This window comes from Protopterus annectens, chromosome 8.part0, assembly GCF_019279795.1.
Source record: "Protopterus annectens isolate FY-2018-M chromosome 8.part0, PAN1.0, whole genome shotgun sequence".
Taxonomy (NCBI): Eukaryota; Metazoa; Chordata; order Ceratodontiformes; family Protopteridae; genus Protopterus; species Protopterus annectens.
The window spans coordinates 1,735,976,693-1,735,990,345 of record NC_056741.1 but is presented as its reverse complement, the minus strand read 5'-3'; the positions used below and the strand labels follow the sequence as shown (position 1 = coordinate 1,735,990,345).

Sequence of the window (13,653 nt, the reverse complement as noted above, 5' to 3'; positions counted from 1 at the left end):
TTTTAAATCCGGAGGGTCTATGCTCCTTAGACATAATTGTAAACACTTTGCCAAAATATATGTCAGAGAAAAAACACCAAGTATGGCTACACAACAATAAAGAAACTTTTTGAGCCCAACAAACTTAAACGTATGACAAACACCAAAAAGAGGGCCAAGAACCCTCTAACTAAAACAGGTACTTGACCTCTGAAACAACAAGAAGACTCACTAAGAACGAGGGGAAGGCCCCTCTAACTTAAACGGAAACCTTTCCCTGTCTCACACAAAATTTTACCACAAAAATTTCTCAAAAAACACACGTATACACAACAATAGCTGTTAAAACAGCTTTTGGATAAAGATTTAGGAAATTTCTGACAGAAAACTCTCAGAAAAAAACAGCACTTAGCTCAGCCAAGTTCGAGACCACGTCCTAGCTTGTAAGCGGCAAACGAGATCTGGGGAAGTAGCGGTGGTGCATCCTGGGATATAGAATAACTCAGCCAATGAGAGACTTCGCTCTATAGCATAGCGTGCCGAGTCGGAGCTGAGGATCGGATCCGAACCCATCAGTACAGAATGTAGGCGAGATAGGATCACATAACATCAAGTGTTTTGTCTGACAAGTGAACTGTAACTGAAGTTGCAATGTTCTGTTTGTTTTTGTTTTGTTTTTATGTGGAGCTTTTCTCCCCGGGCCTCTACTGAAAATGGACATATATCCAGTTAGACTAGCCCGGTCAACAAATGTAAAATAAAATAAATAAATAAATAAACCTCTTCTGCTCTCAGTTGTTTGGAAAAGCAAAGAGGTCTGTTTCTGGCATATCCCATTTGTGGATCCATTCCAGTAACACAGGTATGACAAGTATCCAGTCATGGGGATCTGCCACAGATTAAACTGATTCTAAAGAGTTTTGCTGGGATAGGATGTTAAGAGACCCTCATGCAGGTCTGATTCTAAGGCGACTTTCCAAAGCAGTCGCCATCAACCTGCCCAGCGGGTACAAACAAGTCCCCCCACCCCTTGTTTTAGTAAGATATCACAGGTGGAGTTTCTGTTATTAGGTGCAAGACTTAGCTTCCACATAGGTTTGAAAGTCCTGATGGCTTTGATCATGGTTAGCATTTCTTTTACACTGATATGCTTCTTGCTTTGACTGTTGTCTGCCCTGTATCTTTAGTCCTCCTTTGTAGGCTCCCCAGGCACTGTCAGTCATATCAGTGTTCAGAATCTGATTGACTTAGATGCGTCTGGGGGGAAAAAAGGTGCACTGTTTCTCCACACTTGAGCCCACCATTTCAGTTCTGGACAAATGCAAGCCAGAAAAGAATCATCAACTTTAGTGTCCGACTGTGATGTCTCCACACATTTCTGAAATATCACATATCACAGACGCTTTCTCATATGTAGTCTTGCTAGTATTGCCACCACAACTATACATGCCAAGTATGCCAGCATAAGTAGATATGTCCCTGCAGTGTTGGACGACTACTATGTTGTTGCCCAGAAAGTAACCTACAAGGGATTCCATACTGCCTCAAGGGAGGAAAGCCTTCTGACTGTTCAAGTCCAGGAGAATCCCCTGAGAATATCCTCCTCAGGAGGGTCCCCTAAGAATATCACCTCTTTGGAGGAGTTTAAGTTTGACTTGGAGATACTGACAAAGAGATCAAAAGTTTAGCAACAATGAAAAAGTGAACTGCAATGCTCTCTCTAGCCCCTCCTCGGGCTGAGCCTGGATCAGGTAGTTGTTCAGGGGTCTATATCAGATAAAAATAACTCGATGGTAAGACTGGGAGCAGAACAAAAAATTGAAGAAAAACAAAATACTCTCAATGTACACAAGACTTAGCTTTAACAAAAAAGAGTAAGCGCTTTCGCAGACATACACTGTCACTTCATCAGACTAAAGCTTTAAAATGCATCAAATGCTTAAATAGGAATGAACAGAGCCAATTTGTTTCAATTAATTAATCAAGCAAGTAATAAAATTGGTAGATGCAATTCAAATAAAATACACATACTTAGTTCTGGAATGTACAAAAAAAAAACAAAAACCAAAAAATATTAGAAGTTATGTACCTACCATAACGTTCCATGTTAGTTGTCTTCTCTCGCCTTCTTTCTTGCTGGATGGGTCGGCTCCGACTCGGCACTTGCTTTAGCTTGAGAACTCCTTTTACCAGCTCGAGGCAACCCTATATCCCATGATGCAAGGCGGAACTACCTCAGATCTCGTTTGGTAGCTAACCTACCCTGCTAAGGACTAACCTAACATAATTTAGGAAACAAGTTCATAAAAAGAGTCCTCATATGAAGGCTCAGGAGGAAAAACAACCTGATAGGAACTCTTCAAGATCTGTCCAGGCCAGGGGGTAGGAGGGAGGGACGCAAGAAAGAAGGCGAGGGAAGACAACTAACATGGAACGTTATGGTAGGTACATAACTTCTAAATGTTAAGTTGTCAATCTCGCCTTCATTCTTGCTGGATGGGACCGTGTCCCTAGCACCTGTATCCCGGGTGGCTCAATGGAACAGACTCTTGAGAACTGTGGAACCAAAACTGGCCCTATCTCTGGAGGCCAAGTCCAACTTGTAATGAGAGACAAAGGTATGAGGCGTGGCCCAAGTAGCTGCTGCACAAATAGTATCAATGGGTAGTCTATCCTGAAAAGCTGCAGAAGTGGATAGACTCCTGGTTGAGTGTGCTTTTGGTTTAGAAGATAGCTGCTTGCCCCTGAGAGAGTACACAAAGGAAATGGTGGAAGTCAACCATCTGGATAAGGTCACTTTAGAAACTGGAAGACCTATCCGGTTTTCTGCATAGGAGACAAATAATTGGTCCGATTTTCTGAATTGTTTAGTTCTATGCAAATAGTACCTGAGCTGACGATGGACATCCAAAAAATGAAGCTTCTGTTCAGCTCTGTCGGAATAGTTTGGGAAGAAGACTGGTAGATCTATAGATTGGTTAATATTGGTTTGAGACACAACTTTGGGTAGAAAGGAAGGATTAGTTCTTAATGATACCCTGTCCTTATGAAAAACCAAATAAGGGGAACGAATGCAGAGAGCTTGAATCTCGGAAACCCTTCTTGCTGAAGTGACAGCCAGTAAGAATATAGTTTTCCAGGTCAATAACTTCAAAGAACATGAAGCAGACGGTTCGAAGGGAGGTAGTATCAAGGATGCCAACATTAAGTTTAGATCCCATTGCGGAGGAGGTTGCTTTATAAGCGGCTTTAGGAGAAAAACTCCTCTCAGAAAGGCCTTGCATAATCTATGAGACATAATGTTATTGTCATGCAAGCCAACATGATACTTGGAAATAGCAGCCAGTTGTACTTTAACTGTAGATGACGAGGATCCTGAATGAAAAACCTCCGCCAGGAAATCTAAAACAGAATGTACAGGAGCAGTAAAGGGATCAATATTCTTGGAATTTGCCCAAATAGAAAAACGTCGCCACTTGCTAGCATAAACAGTTCTAGTGGACGACTTCAAGGAAGATACTAAGATGTCTCTGAGGGAGTCAGATATCATTGGAAGCCTGGCTAGGGAAGGAAGTGGAGCAACCAAGCGGTGAGGTTGAGAGAATGAATGGCCCGGTGCTGCTGACCCGACTGGTGGATCAAGAGGTCCGGAACTGGGTCCAGATGCCAGGGCTGCACCAGAAGGTGACGATGCAGAGGCGGAAACCAAATTTGTCGAGGCCAGTAAGGGCAATGAGAATCAACTTGGCTCTCAAAGCGGTGGCTTTCTGAATGACTTGTGGAATCAAGGAAAAGGAGGAAAAGCGTACAGAAGTCCCGGGCCAATCCTGGGTTAGAGAGTCTCTCATGGGTTGGCCTGGAAGGGAAAGAGGGTGAAATAATCGGGGCACTTGTTGTTTTGAGGAGTAGCAAAAGATCGCAACAAGGAGTGCCCCACTGCAGAAAAATCTGATCCACTACAGATTGATTGAGACACCATTCGTGAGGCATCAGAATGGATCTGCTCAACCTGTCCGCCAAGAGGTTGGACCTGCGGGGATGTGCGTTGCTATCAGAAACCGATGAGAGGAGATTGCCCATTGCCAAAGTCTGAGAGCTTCTCGACACAACGGATAGGACCTGGTCCCGCCCTGCTTGTTGATGTACCAGACCACGGACATGTTGTCCGTTTGTACTGCAATAGTCCCCGTGGGAAGAAAGTCGTTCAGGGCCTGCAACGTTAAAAGCACCGCTCTCATCTCCAGGACATTTATGTGCAGATGGTATTCTATGGGTTGCCACGTCCGTGGACCATCCTGCCCTGATAATGCCCCCACACGATCAGAGAGGCATCCGTAGTGACTGTGGCAACTGGAGGAGGGGAAACAAAAGGTCGGCCCTGATGAAGAAGAGGGGAAGATATCCAAAAATTTAGATGAGTTCTGCACGACTGTGTGACTAAGATTTCGTGCCTCATCGGAAGACTGTGGTACGACCACTGCGTGAATAGCATCCACTGCAGAAGACGCATGTGGAAGCGAGCCAGTGGTAGTAGAACAATGGCCGCAGCCATAAGGCCTAGAACCTTCAGTATAAATCTGGCTTTGACCTTGTTGCTCTGCAATAAAATCCGAACAAATTTTTGGATGTCCAGAATTCTTTGATCTGTTAGTCTGGCTAACATTTTGACGGTGTTTAATTCTGTGCCTATAAAGGTGATAGATTGGCAAGGCAGCAGAGAAGATTTTTCGAAATTTACTGAAATTCCCAAACTCCTGCAAAGCTGTAGAGTGTAGTCTCTGGTCTGAAGAAGCTGACACCTGGTGGTGGCGGAGAGGAGCCAGTCGTCCAAATAAGGAAACACCTGGAATCCTTGACGTCTCAGATGAGCTGTGACCACTGCCATGCATTTGGTGAACACTCTGGGAGCTGAAGTGAGGCCAAAGGGCAGGGCTCTGAATTGGTAATGACTGGTCCCTAGCCGAAAGCAGAGAAACCTTCTGGAGCGCCTGTGAATCTTTATGTGATAGTACGCATCCTGAAGGTCTATAGAGCACATCCAGTTGTCCTTGCCCAGAAAGGGCAGAATGGACTGAAGCGTGACCATCCGGAATCTTGCCTTCTTGACAAATCTGTTTAGACTGCTCAGGTCTAATATTGGTCTCCAATCTCCCGTCCTTTTGGGGACCAAAAGAATCTCAGTAGGCCGGATCCTACCTGGTCTGCCGGCACAGTCTGGACGGCTCTTTTTTCTAGGAGCTTTGACACCTCCTGTTCTGCCAAATCCCTTTGACCGGGTGAGATGTCTGGAAGGGATAGTTGAGGCAGGATACCTTTCGAAGGGGATTTTGTAACCCTCGGATATGATCGACTGTACCCACATATCTTGTGATAGGGATTGCCAGGCTACTGGGTACAGCGAAATCCTTCCCCCGACTGCCTCCAAGGGTGGACAGTCGGGCAACACCTCAGGGATGCTGAAAAGGCTTCTCAGGAAGAGACTCCCTGTTGCCCTGGTTCTGAGGACCCCCCCTGCCTCTAGGGCGGCGTCTATTGTTGTTACCCCTCTGCCTCTGGGGTAAACTGACCACGTGTGTCGGTGTAGCTCCTTGGGCTTTGCGGAACCACATCTTCCCCCCCTTCTGACCCTTGGGATATGGTCTAGGAGGAGTGGAAAAATGGACTCCAACGGCAGAAAGTTTTACCGTCCTGCTCACACCTGGTCAAGGTATCCTTCACCTGAGGTCCGAACAAAGCCGAACCATCAAAGGGGTATTGGTGAAGGGCCTTAAAGGGTCCGCAAAATTACAAAGCCGCATCCAGGCTTGGCGTCTAAGAGCAACTCCTGTGCCTGCGGCCCTGCTCCATCGGCCGCATAGGATATGAGCCGCATGGAGGAGTTGGATAGGGAATTCAGGATTGCTAGCTGTGAGGCAATCTTTTCTTGAGCCCCAGCAGCAGAAGGATCCTGGACCACTTCACCCAGTTCCTTGAGAATATCTCTTTGAAGCCTGGTGAAGTGACAAAGGTAGTTCAGCGAACGCATAGCAAAGGTCGCTGAAGAAAACATCCGCTTTCCATACCTGTCCATGGTCCTAGAATCCTTGTTAGGAGGATGGACAGGTACTGAAGGATCCACCAGTTCCTTCTTAGTGGCCGCCACCACCACCATAGCATCCACAGAGACGCCCTTGGAAAGAAACTGTTTGTCCGTAGGGGCCGTGATAAATTTGGATGGTCTCCTGGGGACAGGTTCCACAGAATCTGGAGCCACGCCTTCCGAGCCACTACCTGCATAAGTGGGTCGAAAGGCGGAGACACCCAGGAGGTGGAGGGTCGGGATCCAAAAGCCTCCAGTTATACCGACTCATCCTCGGAGGGATCAATGGATGGCCAATTCCCCCTCTGTTTGAGGAGCTCAAGGATGTCTGAAAAGGAGACATCCTCAGAGGGGATGGGGAACCCTCCGACTCATCTAAGTCGGTATCCGATGTAGTAGACTCGGGAGTCTGTGTGTTTCCTCTTACACGTCCTCTTCCGAGGGGTTCACCTGCTGGATCAGGAGAAACTTGGAAGAGGAGGAAATTCCCAATGGGGAAACCTGGGGCGATGGATCCCTGGGCCTGAGAGCAAGAGGCTGGCAAGAGGCGTCTACAGGCACTGAAGAGGGAGGAGCTAGAGGGATGGACCGTTGACCTGGCTCAGAGGCCAGGACACTCCTCATCACCTCAAAGGCTCCCCTCCCGGGAGGCGGAATATCCCGCTCCGAGGATACAGGAATTCCGGCTCCACTGAGAGGAAGGCTCCGAGGCCGATGTCGGTGCCGAGCTTACCAAAGCGAAGCTCCGAGAGGGAGGCGGGTCGGACAAGGGTCGATGCCACTAGCCCTCGGGCCGACAAGGAAACCCGCGTCGGATCCCTCAAGGAAGGCCTCAAGGAGGAGATCGGAGCCAAGGAGCGGAGCCGAAGGTTGTATCGGCTCCGGCGCCGAAACAGTCACTGTCCCGAGAAGCTCCGGCTCCGAACTCTGGTGTGGAGTCGGAGGAGGAAGTTCAAGGGGTGAGGCAATAGCCGAAGTCTGTTGAGACGGGCTATGGAGCATTTGGGCCAGTGCCTGCGACTTCAACAGCCTGCTTACCACCCTCTCTAAGTCGTGGTCAGACAGCCTGGAAGATCTCGAAGATCGGCTCCGATGGCTCCGCTCAGACAAAAGAGGAGACCCCGGAGCCGAGTGGATACTCTGCAACGAAGGGGACCGAGATCTCTTCTGGGACGAAGTCATCGGAGACGAAGTCCCCTGAATTCCAGATGGAGCTGAAGGTTTCTCGGCTCCGATGCTGGATAAGGTGTTGGCTCCAGCCGGTGCCGACAAGGCCACAGTAGACAAGGTGTCGGAACCAGTCGGTGCCGAACCCACTACTTTTGAAGTAGATAGATCGGTTCCAGCCGGAGCCGATCTCGGCTCCGACGGAGCCGGAGCCACCGGAGGATGCTTGGATACTGAAGCCTGAGCTTTCGGTGGCTTAGAAGGTTTCCCAGACCCTGCTTTAGAGGGAGAACCTTCTGGCTTAAGTAAGCCACGGAGGATAAGCTTATTCCTCCGTTCCTGCAGGACTCTCTGGCTAAAAGAGTGACACAAAGCACAGGAGTCCTGCAGGTGCAAAGGCCCCAGGCAGTAAACACAAGAAGTGTGACAGTCTGTCAGAGACATTTTCTGACAGCACGAGTCACACTTCTTGAAGCCTGAGACCTTGCCTTCCTTAGACATAATCCTAGGAGGAAGTCACACACAAACCCCAACAAACACACAAAATTAATCCCCTAACACACACAACACACAGGAAGGGATTAACCAATGGGGTTTAGGCCTAACTAAACTTTTACACTAAAGGAAATAAAAAGTTTTGAAATATAAGGGAATAGGGTGGGCTGTAACACACTACAGACTATAAAAATGGATACAAGGGGGAAATAAAACCCTAACTAAGCTTTTCTCTTTTGACAAGAAAATTACTTACCTCAGCTGGCAAAGGAGACCTCTTTCGCTAAGCGGCAAACAAGATCTGGGATATAGGGTTGCCTCGAGCTGGTAAAAGGAGTTCTCAAGCTAAAGCAAGTGCCGAGTCGGAGCCGAGGATCGGCTCCGAACCCATCCAGCAAGAATGAAGGCGAGATTGACAACTTAACATTATATATATATGTGTATGTATATATATATATATATATATATATATATATATATATATATATATATAGATTAGATATAGATAAACACACACAACTTACAAAGATTTAGATATATATAAAAAACACATATATGTGTAAATAAATACTTTATCTAAAACTAATACTTTCAGAAAGGGTTTCACAGAAAAAGCACCATTTCGTCCTGGAAATTTTTCAGCATCCAACAATAAAATCCATTTCTGTTCCAATGCTTCAACTTTTTTTCTATATTGTAGATGCAGCCGACGCCATTTTCTTCAGTTTTTCTTGCCCCAGATGTCAGGTGCCTCCAAATAGGTATACAATTCCAATTGCTAATGAAACATACACAAGAAAGGCAAAAAACATCTTACAGCTACCAGCAAATACTCCCCATAGGTAGTAAGGGTAGAAGACATAGGTACGTACCAGCCAGTAAGAGGGGAAGGAGGGAGGGTAACCTGGACTGCAGCAGTGTATACACTTGAACATCTACATTTATGGTAGGTACAAAACTGTACTATGTTCATCGTGTTACACTGCTGCAGTCATTACACTTGGGTGGAATCCCAAAGCTGAGGTAGGGAGGCTGGTTTTATAAGGCATTAGGGGTGGCTATAAGGCCCTGCAGTACTGCAGTGGCGAAGCCAGCTCTGGATTTAGAGTACAGAGGCAGATGGTAATGCTTGGTGAAGGTATGCACAGAACTCCAAGTTGCTGCTTCATAAATATCCTCGGTAGGTACTCCCCTGAGGCAGGCAGTTGAAGTGGCTGTTGCCCTGGTGGAGTGAGATCTAATGCTGCTAGGTACAGGTTTTCCATGGTATGTGTAGCAGAAACGTATGCAATGTCCTATCCATTTTGAAATAGTCTGTTTTGAAATGGCTTTTCCCTGTGCTCCTGCAGCATATGCTACCAATAATTGCTCAGATTTTCTGAAAGCTTTGGTTTTGTCCAAGCAGAAGCGTAACTGCCTGTGAATGTCCAGAGTACAGTAGTCTCTCTCCCTGTGGTTTAGGATAAAAAGTTGGCAGGTGAATAGTTTGGTTTAGAGCCACACTGGATACCACCTTTGGCATAAATGTAGGGTTAGTTCTTAAAGACACCCTGTCCTGGTGGAAAATGAGGAAAGGTTCCACTGCCATTAGTGCCTGTAATTCTGAAACTCTTCGTGCTGATGTTATTGACAAGAGCAGAGCAGTTTTCCAAGAGATATAATTTTAATTCTGCTGTGTTAGCTGGCTCAAAAGGAGGTAAAGTTAGATTTTCCAAAACAAAGTTGAGGTCCCAAATTGGAGCAGGTGCTCTATGGGGCGGTCATATGTTTTTAGCCCCTCTGAGATACTGTTTTAACAGAGGATTAGAGAAAATTGTTGGATCCGTGTTGTAATGAGCAGAGATGGCAGAGGCGTGGATCTTGATGGATGAGAAGGAGAGGCCTTTGTCCGGCATCTCAGTTAAGTATTGTAGTATCTGAGGAATGTTTGGGACAAGAGGGTCAAGGCTGTGAGCTTGGTTCCAGGCACAAAATCTCTTCCATTTATCCAAATAGGCTTTCCTGGTACTTGGCCTTCTGGCATCCAGAATGACAGCCATAACAGCTTTGGAGAGAGGCAGTGCTTGCTTGACTATGGAATCTTCCATGCAGCTAGATTTAAGGTCTTTAGCTGGCTGTGTAGTATTTGATTGTTGTGCTGAGTCAGCAGATGTGGGATTTGAGGCAAAATCCCGGGTGGTTCTTGTGCTAAGCTCCTTAAGATTGGGTACCAGTGCTGGCGTGGCCAGTCTGGTGCAATCAGGATCATCTTTGGCTCTTCTTGCCTGGCTTTTAGGAGTACCTTTGTCAGGAGAGGTAGTGGTGGGAAAGCGTATACTTGTAGGTTCTCCCAGCTGAATGCGAGGGCATCCACTTTCCATGCTTGTGGATGGTAACTCCTTGTGCAGAATTTTTGTAGCTGGCAGTTTATTGGGGATGCAAACAGATCTATGTCCAGGCTCCACCATTTCTGTGTTACCATTCTGAATATTTGTGGATTTAATTCCCATTCGTGGGGATCCATGATGTTTCTGCTTAAGTCATCTGCCAGTGTGTTTTTCTCTCCTGGCAGGAATTGTGCTTGCAGATGAACTTGAAGGTTTATAGCGGTGTTCCACAAGGTCATGGCTTGTCTGCATAGGGGGTAGGAGTGAGTGCCCCCTTGCTTGATTATGTACCACATAAACTGTAGTGTTGTCTGTCTTTATCAGTAGTTGTCCTGGATGTAGCAGGTCCTTGAAAGTTATAAGGGCATTTTGCACAGCTAGCATCTCTTTTTGATTGATATGAAGATGCCTTTGTTCTGCAGGCCACATGCCCTGAATACATTTGCCTGTCATGTGTGCCCCCCAGGCATAATCCGATGCATCTGTTGTCAGTGTTTGCCTGGCTGTGGGTTGTGTAAAAGGCTGTCCCTTGTTGAGGTGACAAGCTTGAGCCCACCACTGAAACTCCTGTTGAAGGCATGAGATTAGTGGTATAACGGTTTCCAAACTTTGACAATGTTGAGACCATACATTCTTTAGGTACCATTGCAGTTTCCTCATATGCAGTTTGGCATATGGAATTAGTAGTATGCAGGATGCCATGTAACCCAAGGCCTGCAGAATTTTTCTTGCAGGGAGTTCGGTCTTTGTTGCCATCAATTGAAAGTATTGAGTCAGTTGCTTTGCTTGTCTGGCGTGAGATAAGCCATCTGGGCCGTTGTGTTCAAACTGGCACCCAGGAATATAATCTCTTGTGAGGGCACTAGTTTTGATTTATTTTCGTTTACTGTGTACCCCAGGCAACCTAGTAACTTTTTTACAAACGCCAGATGCTTTAGAAGAATGTCCTTGCTCTCTGCTTGAATCAGGCAGTCGTCTAGGTACGGATAAATTTGAATTCCTTTCTGTCTGCAAAATGCAATTACTGGTGCCAGGCACTTTGCGAAGACCCTGGGCGCAGCAGATAAGCCAAAGAGCAGTGCAGAGAATTGGTAGTGCATTGAACCAGCTATGAATCTGAGGTATCTTCTGTAGTTTTGTCTAAGGACATGCAGGTATGCATCTTTGAGGTCCAAAGTCACGAGCTAAGCTTTCTTGCCCAGCATGTGAAGAAGCTGCTGTAATGTCAACATTTTGAATTTCGGAACATCCAGGTAAGTGTTTAGAGATGAAAGATCCAGAATGGGCCTCCAGGCTTTGTCCTTTCTGGGTACCAGAAAAAGTCTTGAGTAGAATCATTGTCCTTGCTCCTGTGATGGTACCTTTTGAATAGCTCTCATATCCATGAGTGCTGCAATTTGTTTTTGAGCCTCTGCCCATCTATTTGGTGGCAGATTTGGCATTCCTTTTAACCTTGACAAAGTGTGAAAGTGGAACCTGTAACCTTGAAATACAATGTTGAGAACCCATTTGTCTTTGGTGATCATCTGCCAACTGTGGTAGAAGAGTGCCAGTTTTCCTCCCAAGGGAGCTGCAAAGAGGGATTTGTTTGGCAGCTGTAGTGGGAAGTCATTGGAGCTGCTTTTTACATGGTTGGGGCCTGTCTTCCCCTTCTTTCTGGTCTGATGCAACCCATTGTCGAGGCCTATAAGGACCTTGTGTTTGACCTCTACTACTTGGACGTCTGTATTTTCCCCTTTGAGGTCCGTCTGTAATTGGAAAGGACCAATTCTTAGTTGGCCAGTTTCTGCTAAATCTAGGAGGCTGAACCTGTAAGAAATCCTTCACCATTTGCATAGATTTTGCCTTATCCTCCATTTTCTTTAATACCTCTTCTGCCTTAACTCCAAATAACACATCCTGCTGCAAAGGTGCATCCAATAATTTTGCTTTAACATGATCTGGTAACATATTTTCTTTTAACCAAGCATGTCTTCTAATGACAGAGCCTGTAACTGCTGCTCTGCAGGAGGCCTCTAGAGAATCAAAACCACATTTTAAAGTATGCTTTCCCACTTGTTCAGCTGCATGCAATAAATCCTGCATCTCTTTAAAATTAGGAGGATCTGATTCTGGTAGCATTTTTTTGTTTTAACTGAGACAGTAAAAATTGCTGATATTTTAGCATGTGAAACTGGCAATTTAAGGCTCTAATTGCTAAAGTTGCAGACATATATACTTTCTTTCCCCATATGTCTAATGCTCTGGAATCTCTGTCAGAGGGAACTGGATTCTTGGCTGATGAGACCTTAACTTTTTTGGGTCCCTGAGAAAAAGTTTCAGGGTCAGCTACAGGGCTTTTATACAGAAATTTATGTGAGTCAGGGACTCTGTAGTATCTGTCAGGTTTAACAGGGGCTGGAGGTAAGGAATCAGGATTTAAGCTGGATTCAGTATACACATCATCCACAATATCTAATACTGGCGGAATAGCAAGGGGTCTGTGTTGAGGTAATAAAAAGAAGTCTCTGAGCCTTTTCTTGGGTTCTGAGTAATCCTGGCCTTCCCAGTGGAAATGCTCCCTCATGGTATGTAGGGTTTCCCCAAAGGAGTAGTCCTCAGGCGGTGAGGCTGATGGAATTGATTCCTCAGCATCAGAATCCTCATAAGGGGTAAAGAGTATCCTAGGTCTGAGGATGAATCAGAAGAGATGGACACCTGGTCGGATGAGTCATAGTCTGCATCCTGTCTAGGCCTTTTATCAGGAGGGGGATGGGACCCCCTGATCAGAGTGATTAGGTCTTCGGCCATTTTGAGCATTTGTTTCTTAGGCATGGAGGCCTGCCCTGGAGAATGCTGTATTTGTTTCTTTGATTTTAAAGGAGGCTTAGACTTAGCTGAGGGTTTAATGCTTAACTGAGTAGGTCTGAAGACACCCTCTGAAGCTGTGGGTTGCTCAGCTACTCCGGATCCCTCTGAAAGGTTAGTCTCGGAAAGCTGAATAACTTGTGCGTCCGAAGGCCCAGCCATCTCCACGTGGGAGTCAGAGGCGGCCTGTGGTTCTACAGAAGCGGTCGTCAGGGGCTGCGAAGGCGCCTCGCTGAAAACCGGAGAACTGGCGACTGGCCTAGAAGAGGCTTCGTCGTCAGTTTTGGGCCTCTGATGCCTATCCTTGTCTTTGCGCTTTTTGTGTATTCCAGTCGTCGGAAGTTCTGACGGCATGGTATAATTTAATTTTCTACCAAAATAATGTCAGGCAAAATCAAACCGACGTTTAATAGTGCGCTTGTTAAACCTAGCACAAAACAGACAACCAGTGACGTCATGGTCTGGGCCTAGGCATGGGATACAATAGGAATGGATATCCTTATGAGGTATTTGCTTCCCACAAGATATACAGTTATTAACTTTACTGACATCGGTCTGAGGCAAGAAAAAGTTTCCCCAACGGGGTACTTAGCTTTGTAGAAGACTTCGGTTCTAGATTCGGAATGAAAATCTCAGGAGACTGCCGACCAGCACTTGCGAACTGCTTTTGCTTCGGGCACCGCGTGGCAAGAAAGGCTGGAGAAAATGGCGTTGGCTGCA

The 13,653-nt window shown here is 46.2% G+C and overlaps 1 protein-coding gene across 1 annotated transcript in view; it reads right to left on the bottom strand.

Moving 5' to 3' along the window:
* The window catches only part of PDCD5 (programmed cell death 5), a 473,710-nt gene that overhangs the window by 428,787 nt on the left and 31,270 nt on the right, over window positions 1–13,653 (bottom strand). The gene's annotated exons all lie outside the window — the stretch shown is intronic.